Genomic DNA, 21,379 nt, shown 5'->3' with positions numbered 1-21,379 from the left:
TGAGGCCAGGGGAGAGCTGCTTCTCCTGGGGCAGCCGGGGCAGACACTGATGGTGTCTACACAGCAAACATTGCTCAGTTTTCCCTTCCTAACAGAAACCGAGTTTTGTGTGAGTGGTTGTGGTCCAGCCCTGGGGCTGGAGGCTGTAGGGAGTGAGGAAGATGAAGTTTGGGTTAAGGCAGTGCTCCAATCCTATTTGCAGTGATGGGTCCAGCGTGGGGCACGTGACCATGTATGTTCAATGCTACTTAAAGCAGAATATATCAGGGTTTCTGGGAATCATGTATAATTATAGTTGATTTGCAATGTTATACCAGTTCCTCCCTACAGCATAGTGACCCAGTCATAAATATATATACATTCTGTTTCTCGTATTATCTTCCATCGTGTTGTATCCCAAGAGACTGGATATAGTTCCCTGGGCTGTACAGTAGAATCCCATTGCTTATCCACTCTAAATGTAATAGTGTGCATCTACCAACCCCAAACTCCCTGTCCATCCCATTCTCTCCCCCCAACTCCCTTGGCAACCACAAGTCTGTTCCTTACACCTATGAGTCTATTTCTGTTTTGTAGATAGGTTCGCTTGTGCTATATTTTAGAATCCACATGCAAGTGCTATCATATGGTATCTGTCTTTCTGACTTCACTTTGTATGAGAATCTCTAGTTGCATTTATGCTGCTGTGTATGGCATTATTTCGTTCTTTTTATGGCTGAGTAGTATTCCGTTGTATATATGTACCATGTCTTCTTAATCCACTCATCTGCAGATGGACATTATGGTTGTTTCCATGTCTTGGCCATTATGAGTGGTGCTGCCATAAATATGCAGCTGCATGTGTCTTTTCGAATTGTAGTTTTGTCTGGATATATGCCCAGAAGTGGGATTGCCAGATCATATGGTAGTTTTATGTGTAGTTTTGTGATGAACGTCTGTACTGTTTTCCTTAGTGGTTGTACCAACTTACATGGGAATCATATTTATCTCTTAATAGAAAAGGTCTCAGAGTTCCTGTCGAGGCGCAGTGGTGAACGAATCTGACTAGGAACCATGAGGTTGCGGGTTCGATCCCTGGCCTCACTCAGTGGGTTAAAGATCCAGCATTGCCCTGAGCTGTGGTGTAGATTGCAGATGCGGCTCGGATCCCGTGTTGCTGTGGCTCTGGTGTAGGCTGGCTGCTACAGCTCCGATTTGACCCCTAGCCTGGGAACCTCCATATGCTGTGGGAGTGGTTCAAGAAAAGGCAAAAAGACCAAAAAAAAAAAAAATAGCAGAGGGTCTTTTAAGGTTTTTGCGTCCTTTACTCCTGTCCATGGGTAGCTATAATCAGATGATGTGATAGCTGGAACTGCAACAGCCATTTTGCAACCATGAGGTGACAAACATGAACATAATTACAGAAATACTGAACAAATTGATGTGGAGGAATACAAGACCCAGGGTTCTTAGAAGCTTCCTGAATTGCGGCACCAACTCCGGGGCTGCCTATCCTTGGAATTCTTAATAAGCAAACAATCAATATGCTAGATTTCTGTCAAAATGTCAGACTAAGTCTATGGACCACACTCCATCTTAAAATCAGAGTTATTTTAAAAATGAAAACTGCTGAATACAATATTTTCAAGGTCATCTTGAATATCTCAAAGACATGAACAATATGTCAAAGCTATGTAGTCAAAAATGAAAGGAAAACGAGATTCCCCAGAGTCAAGTTGAATGCTAAACATGGCTCTCATTTGGACTTGCAGGTTGTAGAGGCTAAGGGATAAAGTCCAGGGGTAACCCCAGTTAACTAACACCAGCCAGCCCGATGTATCCGTCTTTCTATCCTCCCCCCGCCTCCCCCTCCCTTTCCTCCCCCCAGTCTCATCTTGGGTATCTCCTCCTTGTTGCTTTTCCATCTCTAGGGGCTCCATGCCTCACTTCCTCACAGCTCTGCTTCTTGGTCCTTTATTAAACCTGGAAGGAGCTGACCCCTAAGGCTGCCTTCCCATTCGCCCTTGTAACCTGGCCAGGCTGTTTCTCACCCTTCCCCTATGCCCCAGACCCAGATCACTGCATCCCCCCCATGGATCCAGTCCCTGTCAGACATGATTCCAGGTTTTGTAGGCTGACCTCCAACCCTTGACCCTAGGAGCACTTCCGCTCCCCAAGAAACCCCAGCTCCCACCCGTAGGAATCTCAGCCTTGCACCACTGCCCCTGTTCTGCTTCTCAGCACTTCCTTATCTGGGTAATGCCTTCTTTTTCTGAGTTTTGTTTAATTATAGTTGATTTATAATGCTGTGATAATTTCTGCTATATCATAAAGTGACTCAGTTATACCCATAACCATTTTTTTTTTTGCAGATTCTCTTCTCATATAGGTTATCACAGAGTATGGGGATAGAGTTCCATGTGCTATACAACAGGTCCCTGCTGGCCAGTCATTCCATATCCCTCAGTGTGCATGTGCCATCCCAAACCTCCAGTCTGCCCCTCCACCACCACCTGTCCCCTTTGGTAACCATAAGTTTGTTTTCAAAGTCTATGACTCTGTTTCTGCTTTTGTAAGTAAGTTCATTTGTATCATTGTTTTAGATTCCACATGTAAGTGATATTATATGATTTTTGTCTTTCGTTGTCTGACTTACTTCACATAGTATGAGAGTCTCTAGGTCCATCCATGTTGCTGCAAATGGTATTATTTCATTCTTTTTTATGGCCGAGTAATATTCCACTATGTATATGTCCCACATCTTTATCCAGTCCTCTGTTGATGGACATTTAGGTTGTTTCCATGTCTTGGCTATTGTAAACAGGGCTGCAGTGAACATTGGGGTGCCTGTATCTTTTCAAATTACGGTTTTCTCTGGAGAGATGCCCAGGAGTGGGATTGCTGGACCCATATGGTAGTTTTATATTTAGTTTTTTGTTTGTTGGTTGGTCGTGTTTTGTTTTGTTTTGTTTTTGCTTTTTAGGGCCACACCCATAGCATATGGAAGTTCCCAGGCTAGGGGTCAAATCAGAGCCACAGCTGCCAGCCTACACCACAGCCACAGCAATGCCAGATCCAAGCTGTGTCTGCAACCTACACTGCAGTTCACAGCAACACCGGACCCTTAACCCAATGAGCAGAGTGGGCCAGTGATTGAACCTGCATCCTTATGGATTCTAGTTGGGTTTGTTACCACTGTTTTCCATGGTGGTTGCACCAGTTTACATTCCCACCCACACTGAGGGAGGGGTCCCTTTTCTCTACACCCCCTCCAGCACTTATTGTCTGTAGACACTGATGATGGCTGTTCTGACCAGTGAGAGGTGGTACCTCATTGTGGCTGATTTGTACTTTTCTGATAATTAGGGATGTTGGCCATCTTTTCATGTTTTTTGGGGGGAAATGTCTATTTAGATCTTCGGTCCATTTTTTTATTGGGCTGTTTGTTTTTTTCAACATTGAACTGCATGAGCTGTTTATACGTTTTGGAGATCAATCCCTTGTCAGTCGCTTCTTTTGCATTTTTCTGAGACATGGATCTCCCACCAGAGAACATTTATGTCATGAGAGTGGGCTCTTGTCTAACACTCAGAAATGGGTTGTCTGAGGAGACACACCTGCTGACCAAGCAAAAGACTTTATTGGGGGAGCTCCCATCGTGGTGCAGCAGAAACGAATCCGACTAGGAACCATGAAGTTGTGGGTTGGATCCCTGGCCTTGCTCAGTGGGTTAAGGATCTGGCATTGCCTTGAGCTGTGGTATAGGTCACAGACGCAGCTCAGATCTGGCGTTGCTGTGGCTCTGGTGTAGGCTGGCAGCTGTAGCTCTGATTAGACCCCTAGCCTGGGAAACTCCACATGCTGCAGATGGGGGTGTGGCCCGAAAAAGACAAAGAGACTTTATTGGGAAGGGGCGCCCGGGCAGGGAGCATCAGGGTGAGGGAACCCAGGAGAACAGCTCTACCATGTGGCTCACAATCTCTGGTTTTAATGGGAATGCAGTCAGTTTCCAGGTTGTCTCTGGTCCATGGTCTTGCTCAGCTCGGACCTGGTCTGACTCACGGTCCTTCCTAACGGTGTGTGTGGCTCTCAGCCAAGACGGAGTCCAGCACCAAGGATCCTGGGAGGTTGGTTGTTTCCTCCCTCCTCTGGGCCCCTCCTAAGTCCTCCTGGTTAGCGTTCAGGCAGCATCTCTTCCTCATCAAGAGCTGCTTCCTGTTGTGAGTGAGCTCATGCAGGCAGCTATTACGTGGCCATGATGGGTGGTTTCAGCCCATGGTCCGATAACAGGCTCACTACAGGATAAGCACAGCACATCTTCCTCAAACGCAGCCTTCACTGGGAAGGTTGCACAGGTTTCTGAATCCTGATCACCTTATTCAGATGGATACATAGCATTTGCAAATTAAATATAAACTGAACATCACGTGGAAAGGCAGAAGCCGCATAAATAAAATGACAAGATGCACCGTGAAATGTGATTAAAAGACAAGTTCAGAGTTCCCATTGTGGCTCAGGGGTTAACGAACCTGACAAGCATCCACGAGGATGCGGATTCAATCCCTGGCCTTCTTCAGTGGGTTAAGGATCCAGCATTGCCGTGAGCTGTGGTGTGGGTTATAGACGTGGCTTGGATCTTGCGTGGCTGTGGCTGTGGCTATGGCTGTGGCTGTGGAGTAGGCTGACAACTACAGCTCTGATTTGACCCCTAGCCTGGGAACCTCCATATGCCATGGGTATGGCCCTAAAAAGGCAGAATAAGTAAATAAATAAGTAAATAAATAAATAAATGACAAGTTCACGTAAAAAAAAAAAAATCTAGAGTGGAGCAGTGGTTACCAGGGGCTAGGGTAGGAGTGGAAGAGGTGTTTTTAGGGATACAAACTAGCAGCTAGTAGATAAATAGTGTCCTAGAGATCTAGTGCCCTACACAGTGGATGGAACAACAAAACCATATTCTAAAGTTAAATCTACTAAAAGACTAGCTATAGTTACAACCACCATTAGAAGAAATTATAATCGATGCAGCAGAGGCGTTAGCGAATGCTGCACTGGCATTCCTTCCACAACATAAATGTATTGAGTCTATATGCTGTACATCTTCAACCTACACCACGTTATCTGCCAATTATAGCTCTTAAAACAAAAGATGGGTTTGCATCAGAAGGGTTCAAATACTCCAGGAATACTCTGGCATGGTCACTCTGTGCTGACCAGTCCTCCCCCTGAGGCTGTGAAGCATAATGACTCTCACGGGTCGACTGGGGCTCTGGTCCTCAGAGACATCAGCCTGTTGCAGCCATGGGTCTTGACCTCATTACGCCGAGGACCTGACTGCATCTCAGAGACAACCACCACTGGGCAGCCCCTCCCCTCCCACTTCTGAGCATCACCAGCTTGGCTCAACCAACAGAAGTGTCTCTGTCTGTCTACCAAACGAAATCTGAGTCTACGATGCCCAGGGGTCTGGAGGCATCTTGCTCTTTTCCTGGAGACTCCTCTGCAAACCCCTGCCCAAGTTTTCTGAATACACCTCTGCGCCCCATTCCTCCTGCCTGGACTCAGGACTCAGACCCTCAGGACTCAGAGGGAAACAGCCTATTGGTGGGAGGGACTGACCCACTTGTGTCCTCATCCTCTAGCCCTGATGGAACCAGTCAGGAAGCCCTCCTGATTGATGATCCACGTCTGCGGGAATCCCGAGCTCCCTGAAACTCTGTGCTCTCATGGATGGCAGCCTAGCCTGGACCTGGACGGAGGATGAGCTCAGCTTCCCTCAGGCCCCCACCTCCAGCCCTGGCCGCGGAAGGCTGTGTCCTCTGCACAGGGTTTTTGCCCATAACCTGCTCCTCCCTCCCTCCCGGGATGGACAGAGGTACACAGGTGTCGAATGTGAGGGGTGCAGAATGCTTCTGCTGCCTCAGAGGCAGGAGCCAAGCAACCTGAAAAGCTCACAGGATGTGGGGTACCAAGTCCCTCACCACAGTCCTAACACACAGTGGGAGGGTTAGCATTGGTATGTCAAAGTGAGGGGTTTTCTTTTCTGTGTGGTTCTCTGGCCTTCCTTAGGTTGGGGCTGTGAAAGGAACAGAGCTTCCTGAGAATCGTCCACAGGAACCGCAATGCTGCAAGAAGACAACAACCCCCCCCCACCCCCTGTTAGTGCCTGACAGATTGCCTCTCTGCCCCAAGCCTTGTATCCAAACTGGCCATCGTTTGATTTGACCAAATGCTAAACTCATGTCAAAGCTTTTAAAAATATTCCTTTACCAACTAGATTCATAAATACATTACTCTTGTTAAAGAAAATTGAAACATGCAGATTCAGATGATTATTCTAACTAGATTTCTGACTCCGTACTGATGATAAAGATAGTAATTTTCCTTGTTGGAAGGTCAATGTGTTGCTGGAAACAACAATATAAATAGCAATGTAAGATATACATAAAAACTGTTTCTCGAGGGGTTTATCTAAAGTCCTCTTATTCATTGGCCAAATAAAATTTCCTGCCTCCCTCCATCTCCCTCTCTGTTTCTTTCTGCATCATTCTCTCTCTCTGTGTCTCTCTGCCTCTCTTCTTCTCGGTGACTCTGACTCTTGCTCAATCTCATCACTCTCTGTCTATTTTTCTCTCCCTCCCGACCTCTCTTTTGCTCACTCTTCCTCCTCCCTCTTCTTAAACTTTGTTTTCTTAAAGGCAGCCCTACAGCCCTTGGCCCTAGGTTAATACAATCTCAGCTTGCAGAATGCTGTACCCTGTGGTGTGCCAAGCAGCCAGCTGAAGCCACTTCCTGATGCCTGACTGAACACCCCTCCCCAGTTGAAGGTTTGGTGACGTCACTTTTGCAGCTTAAGATTAGCCATACTCTTGAGTATTTATGGACAGTATCAGCTACAAACTGTCTACGCTTTTTTTTTTTTTGCCTTTTTCCATTTCTTGGGCCACTCCCGCAGCATATGGAGGTTCCCAGGCTAGGGGTCAAACCGGCGCTGTAGCCACCAGCCTACACCAGAGCCACAGCAACACGGGATCCAAGCCGCGTCTGCAACCTATACCATAGCTCACTGCAACGCCGGATCCTTAACCCACTGAGCAAGGCCAGGGATCGAACCCACAACCTCATGGTTCCTAGTCGGATTCGTTAACCACTGAGCCACGACGGGAACTCCAAATCATCTACTTTCTTTCAGAGAGCTGACCATTATGCATTTGCCATCACACAACCGGGCAAATTCTAAAGGCCACTTTAAAGAAAATTAAACAACTTGGAAAGAAAAACTCTGTGAAATCAACATCATGCAGGAAAAACCAGAAAACTGTTAATACCCCGTCGTGTATATGGTGTCCCCAAGCCTGCTACGTTCCTTCCTCACGTAAAGTGACAAGAAATTGTGCTCAAACTCCCCTTATCTTTATGTAAATATAGTGCTACCACATTTATATACCTATACCAGCGCATACATATGTCCACTGTCATTGTTCCTTTATGACAAAGTAGAGTTTTCACAATGATTTTTTTTGGGGGGGGGGGGGCTGTACCTGTGGCACACAGAGGTTCCCAGGCTAGGAGTCAAATCTGTGCTACGGCTGCTGACCTAGGCCACAGCCACAGCAACACGGGATCCAAGCTCAGTCCGACCTACACCACAGCTCACAGCAACGCTGGATCCTTAATCCACTGAGCGAAGCCAGGGATTGAACACGTGTCCTCATGGATACTAGTCAGGTTCTTTTCCACTGAAAGACGGAAAGCCCCACAATGAGTTTTGGAATCAAACACAGAGTGAGCGTGTGCCAATGTTCTATTAATTTATTAGGGATGAAATCATCCTTCAAAATTGCTGTCTTTATTCAAATATTTACCCTTTCTTCTTCCTTCCCTCCTCCACATGTCTCTGTTTCCACTGGGATTGTTTTCTTTTGCCTGAAACATATTCTTTTGACACCCATCTGTTGGTGAAGACTACAATTTTTCATTGCCCAAAATGTCTTTATTTCACCTTCAATTTTGAAGTTGTCTCCTGTTCTTCTAGGTGGGCAATTATTTATTTTTTAGCACTTAAATATGGCATTTATCATTTCTGTTGTAAATGAACTAAATTTTCCCCATGCTTCTTTGAAGGTAGTATGTCTTTTATTCTTTCAAAGCTTTTAAGATTTTGGAGTTCCCGTCGTGGCGCAGTGGTTAACGAATCCGACTAGGAACCATGAGGTTGCGGGTTCGGTCCCTGCCCTTGCTCAGTGGGTTAATGATCCGGCGTTGCTGTGAGCTGTGGTGTAGGTTGCAGACGCGGCTCGGATCCCACGTTGCTGTGGCTCTGGCGTAGGCCAGTAGCTACAGCTCTGATTAGACCCCTAGCCTGGGAACCTCCATATGCCTCGGGAGCAGCCCAAAGAAATAGCAAAAAGACGACAAAAAAAAAAAGCTTTTAAGATTTTTGTCTTTGGGGTTCAGCAGTTTTCCTCCGCTGTGTCTTTGTGTGTATATATATATATGTGCGTGTGTGTGTGTGTGTTGACATTTATTGATGTGTCGTAGATAAAAGTGCACGTGTCAAATGCACAACTTGCTGAATTTCCACCAAGTGAGCACTCCTGTTTTCCAGCAACTTCTCTCCAAAGGTCATGACTATGGTGACTTCTAACAGCATGGATTTGCTGTCCATTCTCTGCAGAGACTATTTCTTCACATCGATGTGCATATTCTCTGCTGTCTCTTTATGTGTGTGGGTGGCTTCTGCTCAAGCACGGGTTTGTAAGACCCGCCCATAATAAGGCGGGCAGATGCAGACCTTTGGCTCTGGTCACTCTGGAGTATTCCACTGTGTAAACCACCACAGGGCGTCTACGCATCCTGGTGCTGACAGGCATTTGGACAGCATCGCGTTTAGGTGATGATGGATGGTCCAGCTTTGACCATCTTAATGCATGTCTGGTGATGAGCGTTCACGGGTGTTTCTGTTGGAATAAACCTAGGAGTGCATCGCTGTGTTTGTGCCATGCATTTACTCACCTTTGATAGGTCTCCCAAACGTTTTGTAAAGTGATTGTATCCATCTGCACTCAGTGCAGCTGAGTGTGCTGGTTGCTCCACTTCCTCACCAGTGCTTCATGCTTCCCATGTTTGTATTGCAGCCATGCTGTTAGGGGTGGAGCTATCTTCTTGCCTGTGGAGTTGTCATGGTTCTGATGACTAGTGAAATTGACAGTATTTTCATGTGGTTTTGGTCACCTGGGTATTCATTTTATCTTAGGGAAAGGACTTATTTCCTCATTTCAGAAAATGGGATTGACTCCCCCACCCCTTTTTTTTTAAACTGAACCGTAGGAAGCTTTCTCCTTGTCTGATTGTGCATGTGAATCCTTTATCAGATGCATTTATTGGGAACGGCCACGCCTTATGTTGTTGAGGTTCACTCTCTTATGGGTGCCTTTCGAAGAATAGAATTTCTGAATCTGATTACCGTCTCACTTATCTAATGTTTATTTTCTGCTGAGTGCTGCTGCAAAGTGTGAAGAAGACACCTGTGTATTCCTCCCAGGGCTACACATGTAATTTCTAGTTTTATATCTTCATGCCTTGGGAAATAATGGTATGTGTGTATGTGAGCGTGTGTGATGTGTGCCATTTTTCATATGGAAATCCAGTGGTTATAGCACGATTTACTGGAAAGACCATCTTTCCCCATGGGGCTGCTGAGTGTCCTGAGTCATACTGCCAGAGATGCAGTGAGTGCAGCTATCACCAGCCTTTCTGTTCTGCCCTAATGTTCAGTTTGGGTATCTGTACAAAACACAGAGAACCAGGTGCTCTAGCTTCTTTAAAAAGGCTTGATAACCAGTCCTGTGAGTCTGCCAGGTTTTTCTTTTTTTTCAAGATGTCATTAAATAATTTTGACCCTCTGTATGTCTAGGAAAAAAAAAACAACAACAACTCCCCGGTCTCTCTTTTTAATATATAGTACCTTGTATCTATTAGTCCTGAACTCCCAACTTATCCCTTCCGCTCCTTCCCCTTTGAGGACCATAAGTTTGTTTTGTATGCCTGTGGGTCTGTTTATATTTTATAAGTAAGTTCATTGGTGTCAATTTTTTTTTAGATTCCACACACAAGTAATATCATATCATATTTTCTTTGTCTGGCTTACTTCACTTAGTGTGATACTCTCTGGGTCCATCCAGTTGCTGCAAAGGGCATTATTTCATTCTTTTTTTATAGGTGAGTATCATTCCATTGAATATACGTACCACATCTTCTTTATCCACTCCTCGGTCAGTGGACATTTAGGTTGCTTCCATGTCTTGGTGACCGTGATTAGTGCTGCTAGGAACACTGGGGTGCGTGTATCTTTTCGAATTAGAGTTTTCTCTGAAAAGATGCCCAGGAGTGGGATTGCTGGATCACATGCTTGGTTTTTCCCTGGCTTTTGGTTGAAATTGCACCAAATCCACAGGCTCATTTTGGGAGTAGCAACATCTTTACAATATTGAGTCTTTCTTGCCTCCATTTGTTTAGGACTTCAAAAATTCTCTCAATATGTTTTGCAGTTCCTGTGGTGGTCTTACACATTCTTGGTTAAATTTATTGATTTTATGACATACTTTTAGATTATCGTATATGTCATAGATTTTTTAAAAGATTTATTTTCTACCTTTTTTTTTGCTGATGCCGAGAAACATGGTTGGGGGTTTGTTGACCTTCTGTATAACAGCCTTGCATAATTCTTTATTACTTTTAATAGCTCATAAATTCTGTTGGGTTGTATATATACACAACATATTCTGTGCGTAGTGACAGCTTTATCACTTCATATCCAGTGCTAAAGCTTCCATCCCTTTTTCTTGCTTTCTTGTACTGGCTAGAATCAGTAATGAATATAAATGATAACATCAAGATTTCACCATTTAGGAGTCCCTGTTGTGGCTTAGCGGGTTAAGAACCCAGTCAATGTAGTACCCATGAGGATGCAGGTTTGATCCCCGGCCTTTGGGATTCCTGGCCATCCTATAACATGGATGCAACTAGAGATTCTCATACTAAGTGAAGTCAGTCAAAAAGAGAAAGACAAATCATAGCTATCACTTAGATGGGGCATGTAAAATATGATGCAAATGAACTTATCCACAAAACAGAAGACTCATGGACAGAGAACAGACTTGTGGCTGCCACAGGGGATAGGGAGGGACTGGTAGATGCAAACTATGGTGTTTAGGATGGATACGCAATGAGATGCTACTGTACAGCACAGGGAACTGTAGCCAGTCTCTTGGGATGGAACATAATGGAAGATAATATAAGAAAGGATATATATATGTGTGTGTGTGTGTGTGTGTGTGAGAGAGAGAGAGAGAGAGAGAGATTGTGTCACTTTGCTGTACAGGAGAATTTGGCACAACACTGTGAACCAACTATATTTTAATTAAAAAAAACAAAAACAAAAACTGGAGTTCCCGTCATGGCGCCGTGGTGAATGAATCCGACTAGGAACCATGAGGTTGCGGGTACGATTGCTGGCCTTGCTCAGTGTGTTAACTGAGTGGTTAACTGCTCAGTGTTGCCATGAGCTGTGGTGTAGGTTGCAGACGCAGCTTGGATCCCGCGCTGTTCTTGCTCTGGCGTAGGCTGGCAGCTACGGCTCCGATTAGACCCCTAGCCTGGGAACCTCCATATGTCAAGGGAGCAACCCTAGAAAAGGCAAAAAAAAAAAAAAAAGACAAATAAATAGATAATAAATTTATTTTAAAAAACAAAACACAAAAAAACAGCCTGGGAGTTCCCATCATGGCACAGTAGAAACGAATCCGACTAGGAACCACGAGGTTGCAGGTTCAATCCCTGGCCTTGCTCAGTGGGTTGAGGGTCCGGCGTTGCCATGGGCTGTGGTGTAGGTCACAGACACAGCTTGGATCTGGCATTGCTGTGGTTCTGGCATAGGCTGACGGCTATAGCTCTGATTGGACCCCTAGCCTGGGAACCTTCATATGCCACAGGTGCAGCCCTAAAAAGACCAAAAAAATAAAATAAAACAAAAAACCAAACAGCCTGTCTGAGCCCTAGTGAGGACTAGGGCTGGCAGGCATGTTCTCACAGGATCGCATGCCTGGGGTACCACTGGAAGCCAGTTGTTCAGAAGCGAATTGACTGTTCACCCTCAAGCAGAAGCATCTGAAAGTCCTTGCAAGGGCAGGTTCACAGAGCCCAGGGAGGAATCACCCTAGGATGCTCATTACCAAGGGAGGCTCTCCAAGGAAGGGCAGGGGAGGGACCAAGACAGGCTGTCAGGGGCCAACCCATGCAAACAGAGGAGCTGACACAGCCCAGCTGGACAAACAGACATGGAGGGTGTGTGTCCAGCTTAACCCCAAGTACGTTTCGGTTTCCTTGTTGACTTTCTCACGAAAAGGACAGTGACTCATTTCTGTGAGTGTTCTTCTCACCACCAACCCCAGCAGCAATGAGGATGTTTCCTAGGTTAACGTGTTTCAGCTCCTTCGCACACTGCAGCTCCCCTCTCCAGAAAACCACCCACGACCCAGTGCCAGGTTCAGATGCGTACCTTGGTTCTTTGCATAAATTGATTGTGTCTCTTGGACCAGTTTTCGGTCCACAGCAAAAGTGAGCAGGGGATATAAAGATTTCTCCTTTACCCCCTAACCCTCCCCCCCCAACAGGCACAGCCTCCCCCATGGTTGACATGCGGGCACCAGGATGGTACATGGGTTGCAAATGGTAGACTCATATGGATAGATCGTAACTACCCAAAGCCCAGAGTTTACACGATGTATGGGTTTATGTGTGTACATTGTATGGGTTTAGACAAATGTTTAATGCCATGTGTCCACCACTCTAGTGTCATACAGAGTGTTTTCACTGCCCTAAAATTCCTCTCTGCCCCACCTGCTCATTCTCTCATCCTCCCTAACTGCGGGTGATCACTGGTCCTTTCACTGTATCCCTAGTTTTTCCTTTTCCAGAATGTCATAGAGTTGGAATCATACGATAGGATAGCTGGGGGGCTTTGGGGGTTTGTTTGTTTGTTTGTTTTTTGAGTACTGAATACTAATTCAGTGCCTGGAAGGACCACCGTTTATCTATTTGCCTACTGAACAGCAGCGGGTTGCTTCCACATTTAGGCAGTTATGGCAAAGTCTCCTATAAACATCGATGTGGCAGGTTTTGTGTGGATGTAAGTGTTCAGTTCATTTGGATAAATACCAAGAAGCATCATTGCTGGATTGTATGGGAAGCATGTGTTATAAGACACTGCCAGAGGGTCTTCCAAAGCAGCTGTAGCCCCTTGCATTCCCACCAGCCATACGTGAGTTTCTGTTGCTGCACATCCTCGCCCACATTGGCATGACCAGCGTTTTGGATTTTGGCCACTCTGAAGAGGAAATTGGGCTGGGAGGTCAGACAGAACGAGGTCTTCCTCTGGTCGTGTCTCCTACAGTCTCAGTGGCCTTGACAAGTCCCTTCTGCCGTAAACTTTCACAAGTGTCAGTTTGTGAATTCCTTTTCTTCAGAAGCCACTTGACCGACATTTATTCGTTAAGCATCACATGCCTGGTGTTTGGGATACAGGCGTGAACAAGCAGATACCGCCCTACACGGCAACAGAGCTCCCATCTGATAAGGGGATGGAATCAAACAGCTCATCAATTATTCAACTCCCATTGTGATACAAGAGAGAGGAACACTCGCCACTATAACAAGTCAACACTTAAAGACCAATGTCTGAACACAAAGGGAGTTTGTTCACTCCTGTAAATGGCCAGTATGGGCTTCCCTGGGAAGAATTTGAATTTCCCTGTTTAGGGGATTCAGGAACGTCAGCTTTTTCCACTCGCAACCCCTCCAATCTCTTGGGCAATGTTGTCCTCTGCTTCTAACCAAAGGAAAGAGAAAGAGAAAGTAGAAGAGGGATGGCCACCTGTAAGCTGATGGCCTGGAACTGACACACATTATTTCTGCCTGAATTTCTTGGCTGTATACTTTATTTTATTTTATTTGTCTTTTGTCTTTTTAGGGCTGCATCTGGAGGTTCCCAGGCTAGGGGTCTAGTCAGAGCCGTTGTTGCCAGCCTACACCACAGCCACAGCAATGCCAGATCCTTAACCCACTGAGCGAGGCCAGGGATCGAACCCGCAACTTCACGGTTCCTAGTCGGATTGGTTTCTGCTGCGCCATGACAGGAACTCCGACTGTATACTTCTTAGGGTCACAGGTGGATGCCAAGGAGAATGGATAGTCAAGTCCCCTGTGGGTAAAACCGCCTCTCAGAGAGACTTCTCCACTGTGAAGGGAGAAAGGGAGCCTCCTGACCGCTCTGCCTTGTGCGGAAATTGAGCTAAAGAAGAAAATATGCAGTGGTTTGGACAGTGAAGTTGCATGTCGTTATAACCCCACCAGGCTGTGCCCCATCTGGATTGATGGGTGCCCCTGGAACTAGAAGGGACTTGCCGAATTGGAGTTCCCAGGAGCAGTAAAGACATGCACCTCTGCATTCCCTCCAGAAGCCAGTGCAAGTCCTGGGAGTAATCGTTGCAAAGGACCAGAAGAAAGGGAAGTGGGCTCCTGAGAGGGGGTTCCCCGTCTCATGCCTTCTGTTCTTATCTCTGTGCCAGGCTCCACGTGGCCCGTGTGTTTCCTCCTTTCTGTGACTACAGGGGGCAGGGCCCAAACCTCGTCAACCCCTGGTGTCCAGCCTGTGCGTCCGAGCTGAAATCGCCAGTGGTGGCTTTGGCTGCCATCCTGACCGTGGCAAAGCCCTGAAAGGTCAGCTGCCGTTGACGTGATGGATAATGGGGCCCTGTGGAATCTTCATCCCAAAGCCCAGGATTTCCGTCTCTTGCAGACGGTACTCATCAGCCCAGACAGCGCCCAGCCCCAGAGTACCGCTGGAATGCTGAATCTGGATCAGCCAGGATGATGGCTCTGGAGTAGCTCTCTTGAAAGGGATCGAATCTAGAGTCTCCTGGTATCTGGGCACTTTAGAGATTAGACTCCAAGAGCACTCCCCACACAAGCACATCTGCCCAGCCTTTTCTTATCCAAATTCTAGCTCTGCTGGTGGGAGTCAATTGCATTGATCCAAGAAGAGAGAACTTGAGCAGAGAGACTTACTCTCTTTTATCCAAATCTTGTGGTCCAGACTCAGCCCCCAGAAGAACAATCCAGGTTTGCTGCATTTGGAGTTCCCCTTGTGGCTCAAGGGAAACGAATCCATCTAGTAACCATGAGGTTGTGGATTCGATCCCTGGCCTCGCACAGTGCATTAAGGATCTGGTGTTGCCGTGAACTGTGGTGTAAGTCATAGCCACGGCTCAGATCCTGTGTTGCTATGGCTGTGGTGTAGGCCAGCAGCTGAAGCTCGGATTCGACCCCTAGCCTAGGAACTTCCGTGTGCCTAGGGTTCAGCCCTAAAAAGCAAAAAAAAAAAAAAAAAAAAAAAAAAAAGCTGCATTCTTCACTCAGAAACTGAACCTGATTAAGGCCCTAAGCTTCTGATTCAGGGAGGGGGCAAGGAATCCTGAAACTCGGGGGTGGGTGGGGAGACAAGGCCTTCCTCTCGTTGTCTCTGTTCCCCCCTGCGTCACTAAGGTCCTGTGGCATCCATCCAACCAGGAGGTGGGTCCAGGGAAGGACCTGGAGTCCTAGCATCCCAGTCCCCAGCCCAGAGGTCCCCTCCTGCCATGTTCGTATTCACCCAGGGAAAGCCGAAAAGCAAACATGGCCAGCAGGATGCTGCCCCACCAGCCTCCGCTGTGCAGACAGACCGATGGACAGGATACGGCGGTCAGAGACCCAGCCCTGACCGTCCCGTGGTTTTCTGACCAAATGTTTTCCAGAAAGTTCATCCACATGGCTTTAGTTCCTCCTTCCTTGAGGGGCGGTTACCAGAGAGGACTCTTCCTCCCACACACATGCCCCCTTGAACATGAGGGTGGAGAGGGACTCTGAGCACTGTAGGAACTGGACATCAGTGATGACTTAATGGTGGCTCATGTGGTCGGTGGGACCTTAAGCAAGTCACTTCCTTTAAAGAAATTGGAACTTGGATGGATGTGACTGTGAATTTTCTTTTTTTTCTCTTTTGCTTTGTTCAATCTCTGCATATGTATCAGGTGTCTATTAAGGACCTGGGTCTGTGCCAAATATTCGAGATAGGCAAATTAATAGAGGGCCCACATTAATGAGGAAGACATACCTCCAGGTGTCCCCAAAATTACGTGATTGCAGGGCATGATCCATAACTTCTGGTGACGCTGGATTCTCTTTTTTTTTTTACACCTCAGCCTCGAAAGATCCGTAGTTCATCTCAAGGGAAAGTCTATTTCTCATTCAGGTAACATTTCGGAATGGGTGCTCGCACACCGGCAGCTGGAGCTCCTCCACGGGGTGACTAATGTTCCCAGGATTCTTCCACCTTTTTGGCTTTGGCATCACCTAAGACCTTGGCGGACTTACTCTGCTACCAAAGTGGGGAAGGAGAAAGAGTGAAAATGGCACACTCACTTCTTTTAGAGAAGAATTCCGACGTGGCATCTATCCTGTCTGCTCTGGTTTAGCCGAGGAAGATTAGTCATGGGTCCACAGCTGGGTGCAAGATAGACTGGGTCTAGCGCCCGGTGGGACAGTGTCCTCCCGTGAGGACACCACATCATATAAAAGAAGCCATGAAAGTTGGGTGCACAGTAGGCCATGGCTGCTCCCATGGGAGATGCGCTAGGGGAAAAGAGGGCCGTGATTCCGGGTAAAAGGAGGCATGACCTTGAGTCCAGACCTCAGGGCAGGCTCGCCTGATGATGCTGAGACTCCGTGGGAGGGTGAGTGAGGATTGATGAAGTGTCCACACGGGAAAGCAGAGGAGACAGCTTTCAAGAAAACCTCGAGTCAGGAAATAATTTTGCCAATTCTAAGGAGTCGAGATGATCCCGACAGCGTGGAGACGGGAAAGCATTGAGGAGACGCTTCAATAGGGACTGAATGTGTAGGGCTTTGTAAAAGGCTCTGTAAAGATTTGGGATTTTATCTTTAGGAGAACGGGAAAGGTTTTGCACATAAGCCTGGCAAAATCAGATTTTTTTTTTTTGTCTACATTGTATTTATATGACCACTTCCTCCAGACGGAATCAGAGGAGGCCTAAAAATAACAGCTAGGAGTTCCCATCCTGGCACAGCAAACTGAATCCGACTAGGAACCATGAGGTTGCAGGTTGGATCCCTGGCCTCTCTCAGAGGGTTGATGATCCGGCATTGCTGTGAGCTGTGGTGTAGGTCGCAGTGGCAACAGCCCCAATTCAACCCCTAGCCTGGGAAGCTCCATATGCCACAGGTGTGGCCCTAAAGAGCAAAAATAAAAAAATAAAAAATAAAAGCATAACAGGTAATACTTGCTGAGCACCTGTTAAATGCCAGTCACTGCTCCGAGTCCTCCATCAGGGAGTTTGCTTAGTTCATTCAAGACTCTGTCAAGGGGTTTCCTTTATTAGGTCCATTTTACAGATGAGGACACTGAGGCAGGTTAACTAATTAGCCCTGGGCATCAAGTAAATGGTGGGGGTGGGTCTCAACCAGGGAAGCCCCTATGTTCTCGCTGATCTCTGCTGTGTTATATTTAGCAATAATATATAATATAAAGATACGTCTTTCATTTATTAAAAAAAAACAAAATTCTGTGCCTAGACCCATGAAGGAGCTCTTGCCTTCTAGGACATAGGTGAATTGTGTGGGGGTAGGATGGGGACATTAAGGACTTATTTTTAATTTTTTTAAATTTTTTGTCTTTTGTCCTTTTTAGGGCTGCACCTGCGGCATATGGAGGTTCCCAGGCAGGGGTCCAATCCGAGCCGTAGTCACCGGCCTACGCCAGAGCCACAGCAACGCCAGATCCAAGCCGAGTCTGCGACCGACCTACACCACAGCTCACGGCAACGCCGGATCCTTAACCCACTGAGCAAGGCCAGGGACCGAACCCGCAACCTCATGGTTCCTAGCCGGATTTGCCTCCTCTGCACCACACCGGGAACTCCGAAGGATTTAAATAAATGCATGGAGTCAAGGCTGGGTACTAGGCTGGAAAGAAACGCTGATGACACGTTCAGTTCCCAGAAATGTCGACTAGGTTGTTTTAGATTTAACTTCCCACTGCAAAAAATAAAACGCAACAAACATGGGGGAAAATGAACAAACTAGGAAGAACATCTGTTTGGAAGCCTTGGAGAGTGTCCAAGGCTGACAGAATTTATGGTTCCGAAATGTGAAAAGGGGAAGGAAACCGAGAGAGGGGAATTCATCAGCTGGAAGTAGCTTTACTTTGATGCTCGGCTAATTCTGAGAGCAAAAGCAGCAGAGACGAGACTGGAAAGCTGGATGGCCCTTTTGGCCGTCTCATGTAGCAAACTTTTCAAACTGAGACATCCAGCAGATGGGTCTATCCTGGGCAAAGGACCCCACAAACCTCCTAGGTTTTGGGTTGGGACCCCGAAGGGCCACATGCTGGGGTGATGGTGAACTGGGTGTGAGCAAGACCTCGAAAGGACAGAAATCCAGGTCCTTGCCAATCTGCTGCCAGAGGCAAAAATATATTCGCTCTGGAGAAGCACAACCATACAGAGTGACAAAGTACCCCAACAATAGCAGTGGCTGGCACATAATCAGAAACAATGAGACATCCTGTCGTCAAGACGAGCCCCAAGATTTGTCCAGATATATATATATATATATATATATATATATATATATATATATATATATACACACACCCAGGAATGGGCTGGCTGGATCATAGAATAGTTCTACTTTTAGTGCTCTGGGGAACTGTCGTGAGATATGTCTCTACACTATTTTCTGAGCCTCTTTGCTGAAAACTCCATCTTCTGCTTTACTTTACCCCCTCTCCCTGCTTGGAAAACAGTCACAGTGACGGTGAATGGCTTCAGCTTAAGAACAAAGACCTAAAGGCATAAATTATTCACAGGGTCAGTTGAATGAGGACTTAATGCGTTGGTCTGGGCACACCGGACCTGTGCAGATTGGTGTGCAGTTTGCACAGCATGATACATCCTCTTAAGAATAAAAAAAAAAAAAAAAGGAGCCTCATAGCCCCAAGGGGTTTATGAAGGGTCATTAGCTGGATATGCATTAGCGAGGTGCAAACCTAGGCACGCAGGGTTGCTGCAGATAGGCACATTGTCTGCAGAAGCACAATGGTGATTCTCTAGACGCTATGCATAGATAGCTGACACCAAGCTTCCTCAAATGCTAATGATTGTTAAATGGCCTCAAGATCAGCATAAAAGCTTAATCAGCAACCGGCTCTGTGACTTAAAAAAACAACTTAAAAAAAACCTATATCCTGCACCTACAGCCCCCTCCTCACTTGACGTCACCCTCAAGAGCACAATCAAAGCAGTGTGGTTTCTTGAGGCGGGGCTCTTGGTCCCTGAGACCTCGAGTCCCCCGGTTCCCACCTTAAGATAAATGTCTCTGTGTCTTGTTTTATGTTAACTTTTTTTCCCTGAAGTTTCATAGCACCCGTTCTTCAGCCCCATCCTGCTGAGCTGGTCTCGGCAGGGAACCTCCCTACTGTCCATAGTGGCTGCACCAAGTTACATCCCCACCAACAGCATAGGAGGGTTCTCTTTTCTCCACACCCCCTCAGCATTTGTTTGTTATTTGTGGACTTGCTAATGATGGCCCTTCTGAGTGGCGTGAAGTGTTACAACACAGTAGTTTTGATTCGTTTTTCTTTAATAATTAATGTTGTTGAGTATCTCTTCATGTCCCCGTTGACCATCTGTGTCTTCTTTAGAGAAATGTCTATTTAGGTCTTCTGGCCATCTTTCAGTTGGGTTGTTTGGTTTTTGGTTGTTAAGCTGTATGAGTTATTTGCTATGTTTTGGAAATTATGCCCTTGTCAGTTGCATCATTTGCAAAAATTTTCTCCCATTCTGTGGGTTGTCTTTTTTTTTTTTTTCCTGGTTTCCTTTGCTGTACAAAAGCTTTCAAAAAGATACATTCAGCCCTGTGTTCATTGCAGCACTAGTCACCATAGCCAAGACATGGAAAGAACCTGATTGTCAATTGACAGGTGAGTGGATTAAGAAGATGTGGTACATATATACAATGGAATACTACTCAGCCATAAAAAAAAGAATGAAATCATGACATTTGTAACAACATGGATGCAACTAGAGACTTTCATATTAAGTGAATTAAGTCAGAAAGAGAATGACAAATACCATATGATATCACATATGTGGATTCTAAAATAGGGCACAAATGATCCTGTCTACAAAACAGAAACAGACTCAGAGACATGGAGAGCAGACTTCCGGTTTCCAAGGGGGAAGGGGAGGCAGTAGGATGGACAGAGAGTTTGGGGTTAGTAGATGCAAACTATTGCATTTAGAGTGGATAAGCAATGAGGTCCTGCTACACAGCACAGGGAACTGTATCGAGTCTCTTTGTATAGAACATGCTGGAAAACAATATGAGAAAAATAATGTGTGTATATATATGTATGACTGAATCGCTTTGCTGTACAGCAGAAATTGGCACGACACTGGCACGACAAAAAAAAATAGTAATAATAAAGAACATTAAAAAAAGATAAGCCCAAAGAAACCAAATTGGAAAAAAGTGTAATAGAAATAGAACTCATTGGACTTTTGAATAACTATAAATACTATGTATAAGGAAATAAATGGTACTTTGGGGAACTCCAGCAAAAAACTAGAAGATATGCAAACAAATGAAAATTCTAGATAGACAGCAATGCAGTGAAATACTGAGAACATACTGTAGAAAAATCAGTTTATAACATCCAGGACCAAGAAAGAGTTTCCTAGATTCTTTTTCACACTCAGTTTTTCAATCCAAGTGGAATTATTTTTTGCACATTGCGTAAATTGGGAGTCTAATTGTTTTGTGTCCACACGGGCAATGAATGGTTTGGGTTCCATTCATTGACGTGTTTCTTGTCCACACTGCTGTGTGAGGCTTTAATAATACTTCTTAAAGGCTCCTGCTAGGAGCTCAGGGTACAGATTTATGAGAACAGGTAAGGTATCAAGATCCCTTTTTCCTAAGACTAACACAACCCCAAACTTTTCCCTCACGACGTTCTCTTTTGGTGGCTGCACAGCGCCCTCTGCTGCCTCAGTCGGACCTCACACCACAGAACACCTGGATGTGACATTTTCCCCACGTTGGTCCTCTACCCTAATTCACACGCAGCCCCGGGGCTGGGTCATCTCTGTCCCCAGAACTCAGCAGAGGAAGGTGATTGCTAAGTGTCTGAGTGAATACATCAGCCAGCCTGTGTGGTTTTTCTTGTTGGAAAAAAAAAATTTCCAAATCAACTCATGACTGTTGTGAAATATTTGTAAAATAG

General features: G+C 45.9%; 1 long non-coding RNA gene across 3 annotated transcripts in view; it reads left to right on the top strand.

Moving 5' to 3' along the window:
* The window catches only part of LOC106510586 (uncharacterized), a 58,378-nt gene that overhangs the window by 9,185 nt on the left and 27,814 nt on the right, over positions 1–21,379 (top strand). Inside the window, exons 3-4 of one of the 3 annotated variants that reach the window (XR_014806699.1) lie at positions 14,607–14,757; positions 16,278–17,668. The exons of 1 other annotated variant lie outside the window; for it this stretch is intronic. This is a non-coding gene — a long non-coding RNA (uncharacterized LOC106510586). Of the gene's footprint in view, positions 1–14,606; positions 14,758–16,277; positions 17,669–21,379 lie in introns of those variants that run through there. One more of the 3 variants, XR_014806700.1, reaches the window with a different exon arrangement.

The sequence above is a fragment of the Sus scrofa genome, chromosome 6, assembly GCF_054392235.1.
Source record: "Sus scrofa isolate SSC_HxYL_T2T_F1_AM1 chromosome 6, Sscrofa_HxYL_maternal_Yorkshire_Landrace_v2.0, whole genome shotgun sequence".
NCBI classification, from domain to species: domain Eukaryota; kingdom Metazoa; phylum Chordata; class Mammalia; order Artiodactyla; family Suidae; genus Sus; species Sus scrofa.
This window is presented reverse-complemented; position numbering and strand designations above follow the sequence as displayed.